Raw genomic sequence first — 20,210 nt, forward strand, 5'->3', positions numbered from 1 at the left:
AATGACACTGCAGAATGCGACAGTGGGTTTCATCTTGCAAACTACAGATGTGGTACATTGCACCTATAAGCGCAAATAAAACAAGATGATCAGAAAAGGAAGCACAGAGATCTCCATTTTACACCTCATTTGGAGCAGGAGTTAGGCATGAGCAGGGAACTGAATACCACAGCTGTGTATTAAGGGCACCATTTAAATGCATGTGTCCTAAGACTCACCCATATTTCACCCATATAGTCACTCAGCCTTACCACATTTTATCTTGTTTTCTTGAGTGTAAGAGAACATTAATGCAAGGGGGGCTCAAGACTCCTGTATAGAGTGAAGAGATATAGGTACATGTAAGATTAAGTACTAGCCAAGGATAGCTTACACTCACGCCTACTAGAGGTCAACAACCTTAAACTCTCTAAACATATAGAGCACCAAAGAAAGGTGCTTTTGGTTGGTTTCTTTTAGCTAGGATGTGGGTTGTCTTGTGCTTCTACCACCTGGATTTTCAGTGGAATCTTTGCTCTCCTTTTGAACATCCTCATGTTGCAACAACTGAGACTTCTGTCTCCATAACAAGGTGACCATCCAGGTTTAAAAAAGGGAAAGGCACTTCTTGTCACTGTCCTCTGGGTTCCCAGAGCAATGATACATCTAATAGGATATTCACCAACTTGATAGTCAGCAGACAGATGCCCTCAGTTGAGAGCAAGGTCACAACATTTGGCCAGCTCTTCAATTTTCCCTGTTTCCATACTCACCACTGTACTCTGGGACAAATTTTCACAGTCAGGGGAACTCAAAAGTACAGGAGGCTTCAAAATTTGCAACTATTAATCACTTTGGGCAAAATGAACATCCTAACTGATTCATATCCAAGGCAGTTCACAGTGGGGATGGTTGCACGTTGCTGATACACAGAAATAATATTTCACCAGGCCACAATGAAGTGCTGCGGTGAAATGGTTAACCAAAGTAATACATTCTGTTTCTCATAGTTCTATGACTTTGCGTAAATTATCATAAAATATTCTTATGGCCTTATAGTAATCATTTTAAAAAAAATAACTAATAGCCTTTGTAATTCTGTTTTTAGTGATGTGCTCCCTGAGCTGGTAAATGGTTCCAAAGTTACACTATTGTTAGTCATATGCTGATTTATAAATATGAATATTTTATTGCATTATGAAAAACTGCAACTAGCATTTGATTTGTCTTAGTGCTTCTAATTCTTGACTTTTAGACAGCTTTTCTATGCTACTACTTTTTATGCACTCTGATTATCTAAACAGAATGAACTGTGTCACCACTAGAGCTGTGACAACCAGTTCATCTTAAACTTATAGTCTAATTTAGTTTGAGTATGTTTAAGATTACTTCACCCTTTAGTCTATCTTCCTGACATGAATTTAATTGTTGCTAAAATGTTTTCTAATCCCACTCTCCTTTTTGGGTCTTAATGAAATATATTAGGAAGCACAAAGGGGCATAGCCCTACTGACAGCATCTTAGCTACTGCAGCATCAGGACCATCTAAGTGGTAATTTGCTAGGGTCATCTGGGATAGGAAATTGGTAGCTCATCTAATAGGGACATTCAGTTTCATACTGGTGAAATGTCTAGAGTTGCTACTCTGTTTTGTCATCCGTAGTCTCGTGCCCTTTCTCAGTGTTCTGAGATTCTGGTCTGCTTCTTTTCCATGGCCTGATTCTTCTGCCCAGGTGAATGTCCATTCCTAACAGAGCTATCTAGAGGATGAAATTATATTTCATGGAAACTGTTACAATTTGGGGGTGAGAGACAGCTTGAATAACTCTCACTCCATAGCCTGTTTGGGGCACTGGGCGAGGCTAGGCTGGGGGAGACCCAGGTTTAAGCCTCTGTGCTGCCTGCTTCAGAGTGATTTAGTCTGAATCCTCTGCTCTGAAACAGGCAGAGATGGGGCTTGAACCTGGGTCTCCCACATCTAGACCAGTGGCCTGAGAGCTCTGAACCCACAAAACCTGGTCAAAACCGATTTGGTTTTGACAAATATGTTCTGACTAGCTCTAGTTCTTAATTTAGCTCAAGGACATAGCCATTTTACACTGATATCTGGGCTAAATCTCTATCATATAAAATACCATAGAATTTTCCAGTTGTATTTCCATGGCATCACTGAGCGGGGGAAATAACTTCACTGAATGACCACTAGTTAGAAACCCGAAGACTTTTGTCTACTGATGCTGATGATTCTTATTGTTTGTCAATAGCATCTTCTTCTTAGCATATGCATCATGTGCTTCAAATGGCATGTGGCCAGGATGCATCATCAAATTTGGTCCACTGGTTGGATCATTTGCTTCCCCAGCCCAGGATGGGTACTGACAGGGAGTACGATGTGAACGTTGATCCATGCCCCCCCTGTCAATAGCATGAATAGAAGCATTATTGGTCCCACTGCCTTTTTGTGACCCCTCAATATCATCTCTTCCTCTTTCAGATGGATTGCTTAGTTACGAGTCAGAGGAAAGAACAATATTGTGAGCTCCTCCTACATGGTCATGATGCAACCAGGGGTCAGTCGTAGATTCCAGATAGCATTTCTGCATATCGCTCTCCTTGCTCCTTTTCTGTCTCATTAGAATTCACCGACTCTGTAACAACATCCTCCTCTACATCCAGACCAACTATCTCTTCCTCAGATAAACCCTCAGCTACTGCATCATCCTCTGAGTAGACCTCCTACACTTTAGACTCTAGCTCCCAGAACTTTTGTTTTTATGTGGTTGCTTGCTGCTCTCAGTTAAATTTGACAGTTAACACACAACCTTCTCTGAAGCTGATTTCTTGCGACTACAAGAAGAACGGACTAGTTGGGAGATATCTAGCAATGAGGAAGCCACCTGGTTTCTTGGTCTTCTAATAATGATGCTTCTCTTGGAGAAATTTCTCTTACTGTTTTCCACAAGTATAATGACTTTCATCTTTGGTGCTTGTACTGCCATGTGACCTCCTCATTGTGTGTTTAATATCTTTGATGCCTCGATCAAATGGAAAAGAACTCTGATCAGTGTTCTTTCTCCGGGTGCTGTCTACCAATATAAAACTGTATGCTAACTCTGGGGTTTAAGTATAATGTCGAACACTATTTTTTTAAAGTCAGTTCTTGACATTCTGCTGAAGGGATTTGTTAAGGCAGGTGCCTAAATTTAGGAGTGTTGGCCTCAGTTAAGCAGACTGATATCCAATCAGTTTACGTGCTCTTCCTCCAAGGAAGAAATAAGCAAGGAAGAGGCTTGCATGAACTTTATTCCTATCTGAGCCAGGCCCCGATCAGATAATATGCATGCTAGGTCTGTAATAGTGGCACAGGCACAACAGGAGAGATTATCAGAGGATTTTAATTGCAGTGTATGTATAATTGTAAGTAATGAAGGTGTATGGCCCCTGATTCATGGCTCCGGCCAAGCTAGTTTTGCCAGTGGATCTGAAAGGAAAGGGTAAAGGCAGCTTTATACCCAATTTTATGGACCCCTTTGTGAGCTGGTTTAGCCACTGGATGCATTTAGGCTGACCAAACTTATACCCAAGTGCCAAGAGGCCATGCCTTTAATGAGGAATAGCTGCAGCACAGAGGTGTCTAATCCATGCCAGTTTTTCCCAGGCCTTGCTCTCTGCTACGGTAAGTCAGGTGCAGGAGAGGGCAGTTTCCTTATGTTCAGGGAATTCCCACAAAGATGGATGAGAAGGCTCTCTTGCACTATCAGAATAAAGCCAAGAATCTAGCATGTAAATGTAAGAGAGAGAAATTATACCGCTTCCCTAATTTATAAATGGAGACAGGAAGGATATTGAACAAAGCAAAATAGCAGTGAGGAGTGCCAGCCTTCCTCTTCCTCAGAGTTTGTGCTGCCTGCCTACCTGCCACTCATAAAAGTATAGATAATCAAAATCAATGGGAGGATAATAGATTCTCAAAACCTGAATAGAACAAATTCCCTAGTAAACTATTATAGAACATAGGAACTCATTCAGTTTTATTGGAAAATAAGAAAGGCTATTATGCTTCTTTCTGACTAGATATTACTTGACTACAGCTTCTTTCTTTGAGAGTAAATGGCTTGTGCTGACCCTGGATTAGACTTTGACCAGGAACTAGAACCAACTTAAACCACATGACAAATCCCAAGCTGCTAGGCTCAAAACTCCAAATGTGACAAAAATGCTGCCTCAAAATTTCCACGGGCACTACTTTATTGGGTTTTTTTTTTAAATCCCCACTCTACTCTGACAATTTTATTTGCATGAAAAATGCCATGCAAAAATGCTCCATTTTCACTGGAGCACTGAAAACTCAGAAAGGAATAAGGGTTGAATGTTTCCATTTTTGTAACGATTATTCTTCACAATACTGATACTGTAAAAAATAGGCTTTCTTCAAAATGTGTGTGTGTGAGAGAAAGAAATGCAAAATAAACAGAAAAGCCAGAAGAGAAAACTTGAGTTGCAATAATTGCTGTAGTTCCCTGCTTTGCATTTCATTTTCTTCAGTTTATTATTTTTATTTGTTTACAAACTGGTGCTTAGGAGCACCAATCAAGTCACATTAAAAAACTTATAATATTATGAGATAATGCAGCAGGTGGATGAGATGTCTGGGGTGAAAAGGAAATGAGGTGCCAGTAAAACAAATTGATTATCAGACAATGCCTCATCTCAGAAGTCTCATCTCAGAACTGTCTAGGTTGTTTTCAGCTCAGATAGTATACTTAATTTGGCTATTACTGTATATATCTGGGGTGCATTTTCTTCTTTGCCATGCTTTCCCAAGCCCATTGTTAATACAGCCTCCAAATGTAACCTTTTAGTAGCTGCGTATATGTAACGAGAAGGGTAGAGGTCATCAGATAGTGTTTTCTCCCTTCATCCCTCTGGGAAAGGAAAACAATATAAATAAGCAGAGAATTTATTCATCCAGATGATGATGCTACTCCTACAAATGCTGATATAGCCTGTGCTACTGATAGGGATAAGTGGTATGTAATATCAGATCAAAATGAAAAGCTATAACATAGTGAAAAGAAATTGCATGAATCTCATTATCATGAGTACAGCACTGTGTCAGCACTTAAGACTCACTTTTGATGGGAAGATGACTGAGATAAGATGTTCAGGATTTTTTTGCCAAACTAGTTAGAAAAGTGATTGAGTTTAATTCCTTTCCCCCCCCCCCCATATAAGGTAAAATGTTAGAGAAAATGAAACTTTATTATTAAGAGTTAATGGGAATTATATACTTTTCCATATTAAGTAAATTTTATCAGAGAATATTAGTCTGAAATACTATGGTATGAGATGAATATGGAACAATTTGGGAAAGGTAATTTTTGCATTCCTGGCAGCACATCAAGCATAAAATGACCACTTCCAAATTCCTCTGAACATTCTCATCCTTAACCTTGCTTTACATTAGTATATAGGGCCTAATGCAAAACCCATTGAAGTTAGGGATTATGACTGCTTGACACCTTCTGTACTGTTTTCAAAATCTATTTTAATATAGAGAAGGAAGCTTTCCAGTGTTTGTAAGGAATATGCAAAAGGGAGTTCACAGTGGTTGAATTTCTGGGACAACCCCCCCAAACACACACACACATGTTGTGCTCTCCAGTGGTACTTATTTCTAGATAGTCCCTCTTCTTGCTAGCTGGGGTTGCTGTGGTATAGGGGCAGACAACTGAATTTGAGATCTTTTTCATAAAGACCTTTAAGTCTCTCTGCTCTGCATTACAGGTGTGTGCTATAAGTGTATGCTTGAAAGAGTTCTAAAACATTATTGCTTAAATGTAAGAGGATTTTTATTACTCAATGTCCAGTTTTGTTTGTGAATCATTATAAAAAAAACTTTATTTAATAGCTAAGTGTAGTTTCTAGAATGCATCTTATAATTTTGTTTTGTACGTAACCTTTTGTTTCCATTATCCTTAATCGTTATCTCTAGAATCTTGGGTAATAAACTTATCCTTGTTTTCACTAGAAATAAATCTTAGTGCTGTGGTATTGTACAAGGAGCTGATCCTGAGTTGAATCATTCAAGTTGGTGTATTCACTATTCACTTGTGGCCAACAGACCTGATAGCATTATGGGTGTTCAGTAGATAAGGGGCTGAAGGCTGAACGCTACAGAAGAATGCTTCAAAAGGGCTCAGGACTGGGGAGGGGGGCAGTAACTGTTAACCTGAAAAACAAAGTAAGGGGCTGACATAGCCCAGAGGAGATGGCTTGAGTGGCTAAGGCTGGTGAAGTCCAGGAACTGATATCCAGTTAAGCGCAAGCAAGTCTCCCTCCTGCTGGAGGCAGGGGGTAACAAGGTGACTCACGATCCAGGTACACTTAGAACCATCACATAAATATATTATGAAAAATAGTTCATTTTAAATTCAGATTGGCCATTTTTCACAAACAAAATTGAATTTGTATTTTTTTGTTTGTCTGGATTTGGTTTTAATACTTAAGACAAGATTCAGATGGGGGACTTAGGAGCCTAACTGTCACTGTGGATACCTAAAACCAACATTTAGGCACCAATGGAATTCACTAAATCTACATTCCATTGCTTCCTGTCACTGTATGTGCCTAAAGTCCGTAGGCACCTAGGAATCCATATGTAAAATTCACTGGGTGCCTACACTTCTGCTGGCAGACATGCACATAGTGACCTAAATTCTGACACTGCTAAGTAGCTCAGCACCTGACTCGTGTCTAAGCCCCAGTGGGATTTTCAAAAAAAAAAAAAAAAAATCACCTGCCTATCTCTCCTGCAGGGCCCGATTTAGGAATGCTCATAGGCTGCCTAATGGCATGCCTACGGGATCATGATCTCCATAAAACATTACCAGTAGTGGTGGGTCGGAGAGAATGAGTGACTCAATCTTACCTAGGAGACCTATTTTCCAGTCATAGAACCATAGAAGATTAGGACTGGAAAGGATCTCAGGAGATCATCCAGTCCAACTCCCTGCTCAAAACAGGACCAACTCCAACTAAATCATCCCAGCCAGGGTTTTGTCAAGCCACACCTTAAAAACTTCTAAGGATGGAGATTCCACCACCTCCCTAGGTAACCTGATTCAGTGCTTCACCACACTCCTAGTGAAAAAGTTTTTCCTAATATCCAACTTACACATCCCACACTGCAACTTGAGACCATTGCTCCTAGTTCTGTCATCTACTACTACTGAGAACAGTTTTGCTCCATCCTCCCTGGAACCCACCTTCAGGTAGTTGAAGGTTGCTATCAAATCCCCCCTCATTCTTCTCTTCTGCAGATTAACAAGCCTAGTTCCCTCAGCCTCTCCTCATAAGTCATGTGCTCCAGCCCCCTAATTGTTTTTGTTGCTCTCTGCTGGACTCTTTCCAATTTAGTCCCCTTTCTAAAGTGGGCCCAAAACTGGACACAGTACTCCAAATGAGGCCTCACCAGTGCCGAATAGAGGAGAATAATCACTTCCTTTGATCTGCTGGCAATGCAGTGCCTGCTCCAATAACAATTTAAGTATTTCCTATAAAAAGAACAGCTTCAACAGGAGAGATTGCGATGCACCCTAGAATATAATACAGCCCTGTGATTAGGAAGATGATGGGAGACCTAGGTTCAAGTCTCTGCTCCACTTCAGCAGAAGGTAGATACTCACTAGGTATCTCATGTCCCAGGTAAGTGCTTCAACCACTGAGTTAATTAGTAGAAGAGGTGACCTCCTCCTCACTTCTTGAGAGAAAGGACTGACCTGGCTTTGATGCCTAACTGAAGGAGAGGGTTCACAACTGAATCCTGAGCAGAGATAATCATCTCTCTCAAACCCAAAGTTAGGTGCCTAACTCCCTTTGATGTGCAGGGCTTATGCCATACCCCTCTCCTTGGCATTTCCTGTTGGATTGCTCAGTTTGCTGACTTTTCAGAATCCCATATTTAGACAGTTAATTCTCAAGGGCAGAGGGTCCCAGCCCAAAGCCAAATGTCTACACTGCAGTTTTACAGCTGCATAGCCCAAGCCCCATAAGCCTGAGGCAGCTGACATGGGCCAGCCTCAGGTGTTTAATAGCAGTATAGACGTGAAGCTGTGAATTCCACTAGATAGCAAGGTATCCAAAAGTTAAGCACTTGCAAAGCTCAGCATTGCAAAGCCTAAGTTTCATCTTGTGAATCTAGCCCTTAAAGTTTATGTAATAACAGCCTGCAACATTTCAGTGTTATAAAATAAACAGGTTTTAGTGAGAGAGGCTCAGGACAGCATCCAGAATTCCTAAACACTTATTTCTTGCTATTTTGTAACTTCAAAAGTGAAAGAAATAATTTAAATGCAATTTTGTAAGAACAAATGCATCTAGGATGGGAAGTACTGTCAAATCTCATCCTAATGTGATTTAAAATAGCTGAATTATAAACCACTCAAAAACTATATTGAGAATGGTGACAGAATTTTAAGTGTAATGGTGCTACCAGACTAATACAGTATCACTGTGATTATGACAGAGAATATAGTCAATCTTAAACTCAGTAGAATAACTTTTGCCTGAAACTTGAGGGATTTTGATACCTCAGCCCCTGAGGCCCCAGAACAGCATTGTAGCATGAGTACACTTCACAAAGATATAAAAATACGATCTAAAGACCTAATCCCTCAACTTTTCCATGCTTTAATTCTCTTGCCTCTCTTCCCAAAATCCTTTCCCCCCTGCCTTCTCTCTATTGCTCAGTCTCTCACCCCCACACTCACCATTCTTAAAGGTCTTGTCTATACAACAGTAGCTAAACTGATGCAAATCTCTGGTGTAATGCAACTATGCCAATACTGTAAATAGTGAGTTGCATCAGTGTCACTTACCCCATTTGCCCAATTGTTTTACTCCCTGAACTCTTTTCCCATGCACAAAGTGGGGTATTGAAAAATGTAAAAATTGCAAGATGTCACTTTAAAACCTGGTTCTGCTTACAGGCAAGGGTGCTTTTGTAGGGAAGTGGTGTGATCTGGGCATAGCAGAGTCAATTTGCAGACAGTCAGTTGGAGTAAGGTGTGGTGAATTTACCTGTTTTAGGGAACATCCTGCTTTGTGTCTCTGTTTTTGGGTTCTGTATGTTACCATTTTATATTCTAAGAAATATAGTAGTGTTAAGTTACAAACTTATAGCGAGTGTTTTATTTTTCTGTAATTTCTCTGTTTATATGCTCTGATAACGCACCACTTAGAATTCTTGTCCGATCAGAGAGGCTAATATTTCAACATGGTTTTTGCAAAAGATAAGTCGAAAAAAACAAAATGCAGCAATTTTTTGTGTCATGTGAATTACATTATTTATTTTAAACAAAATACTTCACTGTTCTCAAATCAAAATGTTTCATTTTGGTCTGTTGAACCGAATCAAAACATTTAATTTTAAGTCAATTTGGCATTTAACTGCATTTTCTTATGATGCTGTGGTACCTCATGCTCCCATTCTCTACTAAGGGATTCAGCTTCCTGGCCAGACTGCATCTCCCATGATGCACCAGCAATCATGTGACTCCCATGGTGTAGCATCATATATCATGGGAGAATCTAGTCCAGTAAGGAAGCTCAAACCAGGGAAGAATGGAGATGAGGTACCTGAACTATAATTCTGTAGCACCATTGGCAGATGCAACTTAATATTAAATAGTCTTGAAACAAAATGTTTTGGGTCAGATCTCTCTTTTTTTTTTTTTTTTTTTAAGATTTGTATCAAACCCATGAAAACTTTCTTTTTTGTGTGCAAACTTCATTGTCAGGCATTTCAAGGGAAAATTTCCAACTTCTAACTACTCTCTATTCTCCTTTTGTATTTCATGCACACATTCCCTACTATCTTGCCTCCTCCCACAGATTATACATTTTCTAAAACCAGGATTTTGCTAAACACTCTGGGTAGCTGAGTTTGAAATTCTTTGACCCATGAAATAATCATTGTCCAGTTGTCTCTGGAAAGTCCTTACATGTGGGTACATATTTCAGGTTTATGGAACTAAAGAAACTGGAGGCAGAGCTCCAAAAATATAGGCCTCGCGGGTGGTTCTACTTTTGGAAGCAAAACTCTTCACATTATTCTGTTATGGCAAAATAAATACCTTGTTATATTGAAGTCCTGGGTATTTTCTGGATCCATGAAATATCAATATGTTTTTCCTTTTGCAAATCATCCACTTCATACCTCTCTCAGCAGTTCTTATGCTTTTAATTTTAAAGTATTTCTTTCCAGACTTCCTGTGGGCTACTCAATAGTTCTGGAGCCTTGATGATCTAAGAACCAAGAGGAATTCCAGTAAATGCTTATTCCATCAGTTCTTATGCACATTTCATCTTATCCCCCATTCTCTTCTATCTGAGAAGGCATGTGTATTTTCAGCCTTAAAAACAGACCCTCAGAAAGGATGCTGCTCTGGCTGAGAAATAAGAATAGATAAAGGATGCTGAGAAAAGGAAAGATTTGTTTACTGTCTTTTTGGAGACTCCTTTTTCCTTTATTTTTTTGCTTCTCAGGATTAGGAACTGGAAGGAATAGAATTGTGTGTTCAGGCAGTGGCTCATTACTTGAAGTACAAAGAGAAAAAATAGACAGGTATTATAGGAAGTTGTTTTATTATATATTTGTGATTGACAATCACCTTCTTGCTTCCTAGGAAGTGCCATTCAATACATAATATGTTGATTCTAATGTGGAGGAAAGAGGACACCTCCATCAAAAGAATATATAATAGACTTTCTCCACCATAACTGACTTGTAATTAAAATTTCTATTCCCCAACTGTATTTAAAGAAGTAAAAATGAACATGATTAGGAAGTCAAATAAATAATTGTAAATAAATAATAAAATCATGCTTTTGTAATGTTGTTGTTGGTATAATTATTTGTCATATACATTTCTGGGTATTACTCAAAAGGGGTTCTGTTTGAATGAATAATGAACAAAGTTAGGAAAATGCCAAAGAACTTTAATATGCCATTTATTACTGTTAACAGCTGTGTCCTGTGTAAATTAAATTTTCTAGCCGTTTAATACAATGCTAAAACCTGTTGTATAAAAAAATGACAGATTAGGATCAGTAAAGCTTTTGATGTTGACACCACTTGTCAATACAAGCATCTTAAATAGTTGAGAGTAGCATAGCTTCCCCAGTAAACACATATTTGCCACAGCAGTGAATAGGCATTGTATGACTAAGAACCATGCAAAGTGAAATATATAAAGGAAACTATCTAATTTGTCTATAGCAACTTTAAATTCATATGTAGTTAGTTTTGATCCTGATGAAAGAAATACAATCAACAATAACTAACACCAGAGTAATGTGTTTTTAAATAAAGTTAGTTACTGGTGTGAATTTATACAACTAGTCAAAAATAGTAAGTATATTTTCTGGAAACAAAACCTCAATTTTTCATGAAAATATCAAAATTATAATGTTAATAACAAATTGAAACAAAAAATGATTGAGTTGGTTTTCAGTTTTTATCTTTCCTCTTTGCCCCCACCAGCTCATGGTATTCACAAATGTGGGGGTGGGAGAATCAGTATTAATTACTTCTGTGAAAAATCTGAAAACTAAAAAAAAAAAAAAATCCTTTTCTAAAAGAAATGTTATACTTATATAGCTGTCCAAGTGAAAAATACTTCTCCTCTAATATGTTATTTTGAATGCTGGACATTAGAACCAAGATCTTCCCTGGAGCAGGTCTTCAGCTGATATAAACTGTAATAGGTCTATTGAAGTTAATTGAGGGATCTGTCTGATGTCTAAAGTTAAGTTCCAAAGTCTCTATTTAGGCATTTAACTAATGATATGGTTTTTAAAATTGCTGAGTATTCAGCAGCAGAGTCTAGTGTCTTTGGGTTTTATCCTTCCAATGTGTGTTTTCAGGAGTTGTGATTTTACCTTGTTGGAGTCCTCCATGGTTCTGCTATGAGTATTTGAGACTAGGATTTCAATTTGAAAATTATTATTATTCAAAAAGTTAAACCTTTCTGCAAACACAGTATAAAGGAATAAGAGATTTCCTTGAAAATAAGTCTTTGACTCTTCAATTTAAAATATTTTGAATCAACTGAGCAAAAAACAAAACAAGCAAACAAAAAAACCCTGAGAAATACATGAATTGTGGCCATAAAGTACTAACATGAGGACTGACTAAGGTATTGAGATTTCTTAATAGTTATAAAATAGTTTAAAACCATGATTCAGATAAAGGAGTTGAAATACTCTACAGCCCTCCTTCCTTTCCCCCCTTGCAGACTATTAAACTTTAAAATCTTCTGTTTGCTTGTTGTTTGAGAATCCAGCTACTATCAATGTAGGAAGTTGCATAAAAGTAAAATAGGATTTGGGATGATTCTGGATCTACCTGTTTTTTTTCTTAACAATGAACATCTACAATTTAGACATTAATTAAATGTGAATTGAAATCCACTAAAAGGTTTTTTTTCCAATGGGAAAATGCATTTAAAAACTCTTTTGGTTCTTTTCTCAATTTATGCACACATAATTCCCATATATATATCAATGGGAGCAAAGGGTACCCCCATGTAGTTTGATCACTCATTTAAGGAAGGAGAAAGAGCTTAGCATATATACAGGCATAGTAGGTATGACTCTATCCACTCCAAAATCTCCTCTTAAGCTTTTTCTTGTTCTTTATACTTCCTGTTGGGGTGTGGCAAAATATAAAATCTCCATGTTCATCAGACTGTTACCTTCCTAGGAGTTAAACACAAAGTGCCCAGGTTGACTGAAGATTAGGGGAATGGCATTAAGAAAAGCATATTTCATCTCCAACTTCTTAACATAGATGATGGTGGTGGTCAGTGGGTAATATAACATGATCAAAGAGGAAAAAAATAAGGGCACATACTCCTTTCTGGAGCTCAGACAGAAACAAGCAAAATCCTCCATTAGGATGGCAATTTTATCTGCTTCTAAGTGCTCCTCAATTTAATCAGTGCAGGGTGAGATTCTCCTAAGTGATGGTAATGATGGAGGAATACTGGGTTTTGGTATCTTTATGTGAATACAGCTCTCTAAATACCCAAGATACTGTACTGACAGCTCATCCATGATCCCTGTCAGAAAGTGTTCATAATTAACATCTGACGCTGGGAAAAGATAAACAGAGAGGTGGTACTTAATGGAAGGGAAGCACAAGGGTCAGGGATAAAATTCTTTGCTTGCTTTTGATCTGATAGTTAGTAATACTCGTATTTTAACAGTTCTGCTTTATTTGTTTTTGTTAGAATCAACTTGTCTGAAGAGAGCCAGTTTATAAACCCCTCAGAAGAGTGGGTTTTGATTAGAAAGGAGTGAAGGCATTGTGAAAATGGTGGGTTTCTAGCCTCCAAACTACATGGAAGAAAATATAGAAAAGAAACATAATTACAGTCTTACTAATATCACCAAGCTAATACGGGCTGAATCCCAACTTTAAATTGCTAATGTATTTCTGTCTATATGGTGGATCCTCCATTCTTGGGAATTATTTGGTCCAACTGCTATCAAACTTACTTGTCTGTGAAGAACCAAGCTCACTATAAGCACTATACATGCACACTACTACTACTTTAGTTTTACTTTCATCTATGAAGATACCTAATTTTACAAATAGAGTGAAATAATTTATTCCCCTGAAACAAATTCACGACACATACCATGGAGGTTCAGTGTAATCAGAATTGCAAATTATGATACTTTGAATCAATTTGAGGCATTCATTCTTCACTAAAAATAGAATTCCTCTCAGCAGTGTAAAGCAGCTGTGAAGCTGTTCTAGAGGGGCAGCCAAGGAGTAATCTGACATAGGATGACAAATGATAGGCTACTATACCACCTAAGGATTCCCATGATCTGTCAGTGGAATCCTTGTTAAAGGGGAGATAAAAAACACTCCTCCGTCTGATCCTCTGTTGGCACAGCAATCCCTGCCAGAACTGCTGAAGCTGGCATCACTCAGAACATCTTTTAGACTTCAGGTTGGCACATGGTTAGCCAAATGAAAAGTCGCCTTCCTTTACTCCCCCAAATTGTAAATTCAGTTCAACCATGGGCTATTTTTGGTTGGTTAATAAACATGGTTATTTCTCACATTAGTATAATCACTAGTCTTCCTGTTAATATTCCCCCAAGGATACAGTTTTCAGATAGTCTCTTCTAGTTTACAAAAAAAAGCCCCCAAAACAAAGACCTACTGTTACATACCTTATTAGTGTCACTATGATTGACGTAATACATAAAATATTTGGTACCAAACAGTCCAGAATCTTGTATCTTAGAGTATTTGGTTTTTGTGAAGAGTATAACAGATAACTAGCTGCTAATTCAACTTTTGTAGCTGGCTTTTGTGTCGGTTATTTGAATGAAATGAAATAACAGACCCTCCCTATCTGAATGAACTCAGGAGGCTTAGAATTGTTTACAACTCTGTACAGTTAGATTTGCCTTGTAAAAGGCATACAGGTTTGGTCCCATGGGGCATTCTTTCCTAAATGTTTCCACAAAATACAAGAAAGGACATTGTAAATTGGAATGTTCATATAAGAGAAATCCTAAGTGGCAGCCTATGCACTTGCCCTTCTTTGTTTTCTTCCTTCTTCTTTATTTTCCCATCTTTTCTTGATACCTTACCCATCTGCTTAGACGTTGTTACCATGGGATTTGAAGCTCAGAAGAAGTTGTAAGCATCTCACTGAATTTTATGAATAAGTCTTTGATTTATAAAAATACAGGAAAAAAATATAGACAATTTAGTAATTTGCTTCATTTAATGCCAGAAAAGATACATACATTCTTTGTGATACATTCTTCAATTACTCAATGTAAAGCATAGAATTCTGTAGCATCAGTTACATCTCTTGATTGTGCCAACATTTTGTCTAGATTACACTACCAGCTATCAGGCTGCATTCATAGTCATATAAATCATTAGCATATTGTAATGTGGAAGCAAAGTACACATTTTCTTCTTCCACTCTCCTCTGCAACCTTTTTGTGTACTTATCTTGAACTTTCAGTATAGGAAAGCTGTAAATGCATGCCCTAAAACCATCCTTGTTTAGGAAAGCTTGTAAGTAAGTGCTTACACTTGAGCATATAGTAAAATCCAGTGAGCTTGAATGATACTTATGCAGGTGTATCTTTAAGCACATGCTTAGGTACTTTCCTGAATAAGATGCTTTCCTAAATCAGACACATTTTTACTGCATTTTAGACAGAAGTCTATAGGTCATACTACTGGTGTGCAAATACTAAAATGAACAATAAAGTAGGCAAATTATTTTATCAATAAGTTCCTTATTATTGTGCAACCTTTCATATCCACGTTTGTTTGTCAGCAAAGTAATGAACGTAAAATCTTGACTTTTATGAAAACTTCATTGCCTGAAATAAACATTTTCTACTATCCATTATTTCAGGCGTCAGAGTCTCAAACTTGGATTTTGATGCAGTGGTGTTGAAAATTAATATCAATCATAAGATTTCTTTTAGAACTTTCAGAAAAGCAGATCCTAAGTAAAGTAGATTGCTGTCTTCTGAACTTCAGCACTGTTTAGACTCCTTCTTTGAATACCATAAAGAAGAGGTCTTTGAATTTAGTGTGTATAAGTGCAGGAAGCATGAAAATCAATTACTTATAAATACTGCATAAGGAAATTCTTTTGATTCCTGATCAAAAGTACCTGGGACCTCTGGATGTTAATTGCAGAGTAAATGACATGCAAATCTTGTTAAAGATATTAGAATGTAAATATTTTGCTCATTTGCCTCTTTTCTAATGATAAAACCAATGTTCTTAACTACCTCTTTTGTTCAGCTTTTTATGTACAGTCAGTGCACTCTATGACACTACAGGATAATATATATTGTATGTGATGTGGACACAAAAACAGTGATATGCAGACATCATAATATAGCTAGATGTGGAGACTACAATTTTATGTAAAAACTATTATCTGGTTGGAGAAACCACCCCAAACTACCTGGCAGGCTTACTCCACTGTTGATCTCAGCTGGCATCCATAGCTAGTGGTGTACTATAAACCTAACCTAAGGGTGAGTGTGATGGCCATGCCTCCGCTACACCTTCAGACTTCCAAAGGGACCCTGATTGTAAGCCGATGTCCCATCATACTCGCCTCCTGTACATCAGCATTGTTCATTTTAGTAACTTCACAGCAGTAGCATGACCTATAGCTTTCAGTCTAAAGTGCAGTAAAACATGTCAAATCAAACAATGCTGTGGCCAGGAACCCCATGAAGTTACAGACCCTCTGCTGTCATCCCCTAAGGTGGCTTCCAGTGCAGTTGGTCAGCTACAATCTGTTCGGATGCCCACCCCCACCAGATAGGCAAGTAGAAAGGAATTAATGGACCTTTGAGATCCTTCACAAAATATCTGAGTCCTAGTCAGACATTATTCATCCTTTTAGACACAGTTCTGGGGAGGCATTCTTAGTTCCCTCATGGGAAATCACTATAACCCCTTTCAATTTAATATAAATATAAGTTTTCCAGTTTACTGCTTTCCTGGTTTGATTGATCTTGGCAGGTCTAGTGACTGCTTGCCAAATTTGCCGCAGAAGCATCTTTTACCCAGCCAACACCACACCAGGGAAAAGGGACCCTACTGTGTTCAATATTCTTCTTTATTCTAATTATCAAATTAACTCTTCTGCTGTTTCTAAATCCTTCTTCGCCTCCTGTGAATAATGATCACCTGTAAGGAATGAAAACAGCTGGCTATGGAATGGTATTAGCTGGTCCCACAGTTGATTCTAGCTGTTCATTAAAATCACACCTGGGAACCAGACACCTGCATATAAAATTCATATCATGGATAAGGACCTGCAGCTGACTGAAACATACTTTCTTGGTCACAAGTAAGATGGACAACAACTCTCCCAATTTTGTCAGTTTTTCAAAAGGGAGATGAGTGCTTTTGACTCCAAAAGGGTATAATCATGTCTATAGGGTGTCATGAGGTTTAAGTATTGTTTATAACATTTTCTGAGAGCCTCAAAGGAAAATTGTTCTATTAAGGTTGATCTTGCTCTCACTGAAATTAGTGGTGAAAATGCCATTCACTTCAGTGGTACAGGATCAGTCCCTAAGTGCTTAATGTGAGACCTGGCAAAATAAATGGGAGGTAGGAAAAGGGAATTCTTATGCAATGAGGGAGGGAATGTGCTCCTCAGCAATCCATACAATACCAGTGGATTGCTGTACACTTTCTCCTGTAGTCTTTGGTTTGAAGAGCTCTCATGCTCCTACCTCTTCTTCAGTTTGCCATCACCCAAAAAATCCCCCAAACCAAGCAAACAAACTGCAGATCAGCACATGTTAGGAAATAGATCAAAAGTATGTAGAAGTCCCTCTGTGAATGCTTTCTGCACTCCTTATCCCACAATAGAACTATTCCATTTTTGTTGCCTATAGGACAGCATGCACCTGTGGACGCAGGAACAAGATTTACTCTACAGCATGCAGTATTAGTATAATGTGCTGACATAGCACATGTTGCCTGAACAGGTAGGAAATTAAATCTGAGATTTCTTCCCGCTGGCTACTAATACAAATTACTAAATTTGGTGAATTTGTCCGTCTGGCCATGTTATAGATCAATGTGAACCATATCAAACATTTTACAAAGCCTCTGGCTTGGGGAGAGGTGGTGGGGGCGAAATAGTGCTCTCTGCCCTTTCCAGCATGCTAGTTCCTGAAGAACTGCACAAAATCAGAAGGTAATTTATAACTTAAACCTCTGGTTGTTGGAATTGAAGTGTAAACTTCAGGAAGTTTGCCTATGTTTAGAAAAATCAAATGAACATCTTCAAGACTAGGACATGCTTTCAAATGCTCTCTGAAATGGGCCAAGGGATTTCTTTGTAAACTTACTTTGAGATTTGATAGGGCTTTCAGTGACAGTTAGGGGCTCCAATTTATTTGCTTTTGATTTGAGGTGATCTAGGTTCTGTTTTTTCTGCAAATCAAATCCAGCCTGTCTAATTTTGTTTATTCCTGTATTGCTCAGTTATGCACATTTTCATCTACTATTGTATTTTATCAATCAATATTTATGTATTTATTACTTTAAACTTCATATATTACTAAAACATTAAGTTTATTGAAGTATGTAGATTATTTAGTTTTAGGGCCTATGTTAAGTATTTAATGTAGTTTGTGTTAGCCAATTATGGAAATACTGAATGAGAAAAGCCATTAGGGGTGAGTCAAACAAGCTTTGAAAAAAGTCTTTTATTCCAGTTCTTCCAAAGCTTTCAGTAGCCTTTCATGCAAATAATCAGTGAATCTTTTCTAGTTACATGATTATAGCAATAATATTAGCACTCTCAAATGAATCTCAGATTAATTACTCAGGTTTTTAATACAAATACAGTCCATCTTTTTTCTCTCTAAAGTCTTGATTGAGAGGTGAGGAATGCCAAAATTGTGGTAGTTAGGGTTTTGATTACTTGGGGCACTGAATGCTTTGGACCAAATTCAGTCCTGACATAAGCAGATCCAATGCCCATTTTGGCCCCAGGAAATTAGGCACCTGTCTCACTTTTAAGTTATGAGTAGTTCATTGAAGCCAGTTTGATTATTCACATATTTAAAGTTGGGTATGTGCTTAGACCCTGATTCAGCAAAGTACTGCACTAGTGTATACCATATGAGAGTGGAAGTGAGATTGGTCCAGTGTTTTTATGCACTGAAGCTGCATCTTGTGTATTACTGTATATCTACTTTCAGATAAACTGAGCATTTCACTTAAACTGAGATCAAATGGTTAAAGTTTAATTGTAACTTTTCTTACCTTGTTAATATTGTCCCAAAATATCTACATCACTCTCCTTTGATTCTCAGAAATTTTTAATAGGTCCTCAAGCAATTACCCAACCATGAATTTTTACAGATATGAAAGTACAATTTGAATGCAACTTTGACCTTTTTTTTTTTTTTTTTGCAGCCTTATCCTGTCTTTCCTGAAAATATTACTACCTTTTGCTTCATAAATGGTTTGTCCACTTACCCTGACTCTTGGTTCACATTTTTTCCAAATCTTCATTGCCCCCACTTATGCTGCAGTCTACTTTAGGGCAATTTATCAACTCCTTTTGCCTTCATAGAAAAGTCTTATAGACTATAACAGGGCAAGAAAATAAATGTTCTGCTAGGTTTTTTTTTTTTTTTTGTACCATACTATTGAATAGTATACAAAAATATCTCCATATTTTTTTTTTTTTTTTAATAAATTGATGTAATTCTTTATTCAATTCTATACATTTTAGAATAAATTTCATAGTGCCATATTGAACCTGTTATTCTAAAAGGCTCCCTCGTTCTCCATACATGTCCCTTTGTAAGATCTCCCATCTGGTTACTAACTATTCCAACATCTCATTGCAGTTTTCTCAATAAGGCCTTAATCCTGCAAGCACTTATGCAAATACTTATGGATATGATTATTTCTATTGGCTCCAAAGAGACTGCTCACATATGTAAAATTAAGCATGTGCTGAAGTACTCTGCTGGTCACAATCACCCCCAACTCACCACATCTGTGTAGCTTGTGAGGCCTGCTTCCAGGCCTCAGTTTGGGCTGCACTCTGAAACAAGCAGAGCTAGAACTCAGGGTTACATGCTGAAAAGTAGTTGAAGAACACTGCTAATCTGTGCCCTTAGAGAAGAGAAGAGAAGATGGACTAGTTTTGTTTCTTTTATTGAAGGTCTCAGGACTAAGTCTTGGCCTTTAGCCACACAGTAGTGTAGAAGCTAAGATCTCCTCTGGGGTCTGAAAGATTGCTTGTCCTCATTGGTGCGTGGGTGGGTGGGTGCTAAGCCCCTCCCAGCTGTGGAACATTTTTTTTTTTTTGTTGAAACTGCTTTATACTCCTTGTTGGAAGGGAGCAAGCTTTATAAGAAGTACCTGGTACAACTTGAAAGCTACCCCTCTACACCAAAGGAAACATTGTGTGAGGTGCCTGTCTGCACCTCAATGGAATGACTTTGAGACAGAACTTTTGACATACGCCTTGTTCCCATTATATTGTAAATCCAGCCCTCTATATACATTCTCAAAGCATAGGTATATCTCATTGTTTGTACATCACTCGTCTTGTATCAGCACTACTAGAGCATTTTCTGGGATATTGCTAGTGTACCAGGTAGCATGAAGT

General features: G+C 37.9%; 1 long non-coding RNA gene across 3 annotated transcripts in view; it reads left to right on the forward strand.

The window, feature by feature from the left end:
- The window catches only part of LOC137166317 (uncharacterized), an 80,566-nt gene extending 61,463 nt beyond the window's left edge, over positions 1–19,103 (forward strand). Inside the window, exons 1-3 of one of the 3 annotated variants that reach the window (XR_010923641.1) lie at positions 16,799–16,910; positions 17,467–17,559; positions 19,001–19,103. This is a non-coding gene — a long non-coding RNA (uncharacterized lncRNA). Of the gene's footprint in view, positions 1–16,798; positions 16,911–17,029; positions 17,177–17,466; positions 17,560–19,000 lie in introns of those variants that run through there. The other 2 variants (XR_010923643.1, XR_010923642.1) reach the window with 2 other exon arrangements.
- Positions 19,104–20,210: the final 1,107 nt, after the last annotated feature.

The sequence above is a fragment of the Emydura macquarii genome, unplaced genomic scaffold (genome assembly GCF_026122565.2).
Source record: "Emydura macquarii macquarii isolate MOO-44397 ecotype Brisbane River unplaced genomic scaffold, CSIRO-AGI_Emac_v2 contig_2834, whole genome shotgun sequence".
In the NCBI taxonomy this organism is placed as follows: Eukaryota; Metazoa; Chordata; order Testudines; family Chelidae; genus Emydura; species Emydura macquarii.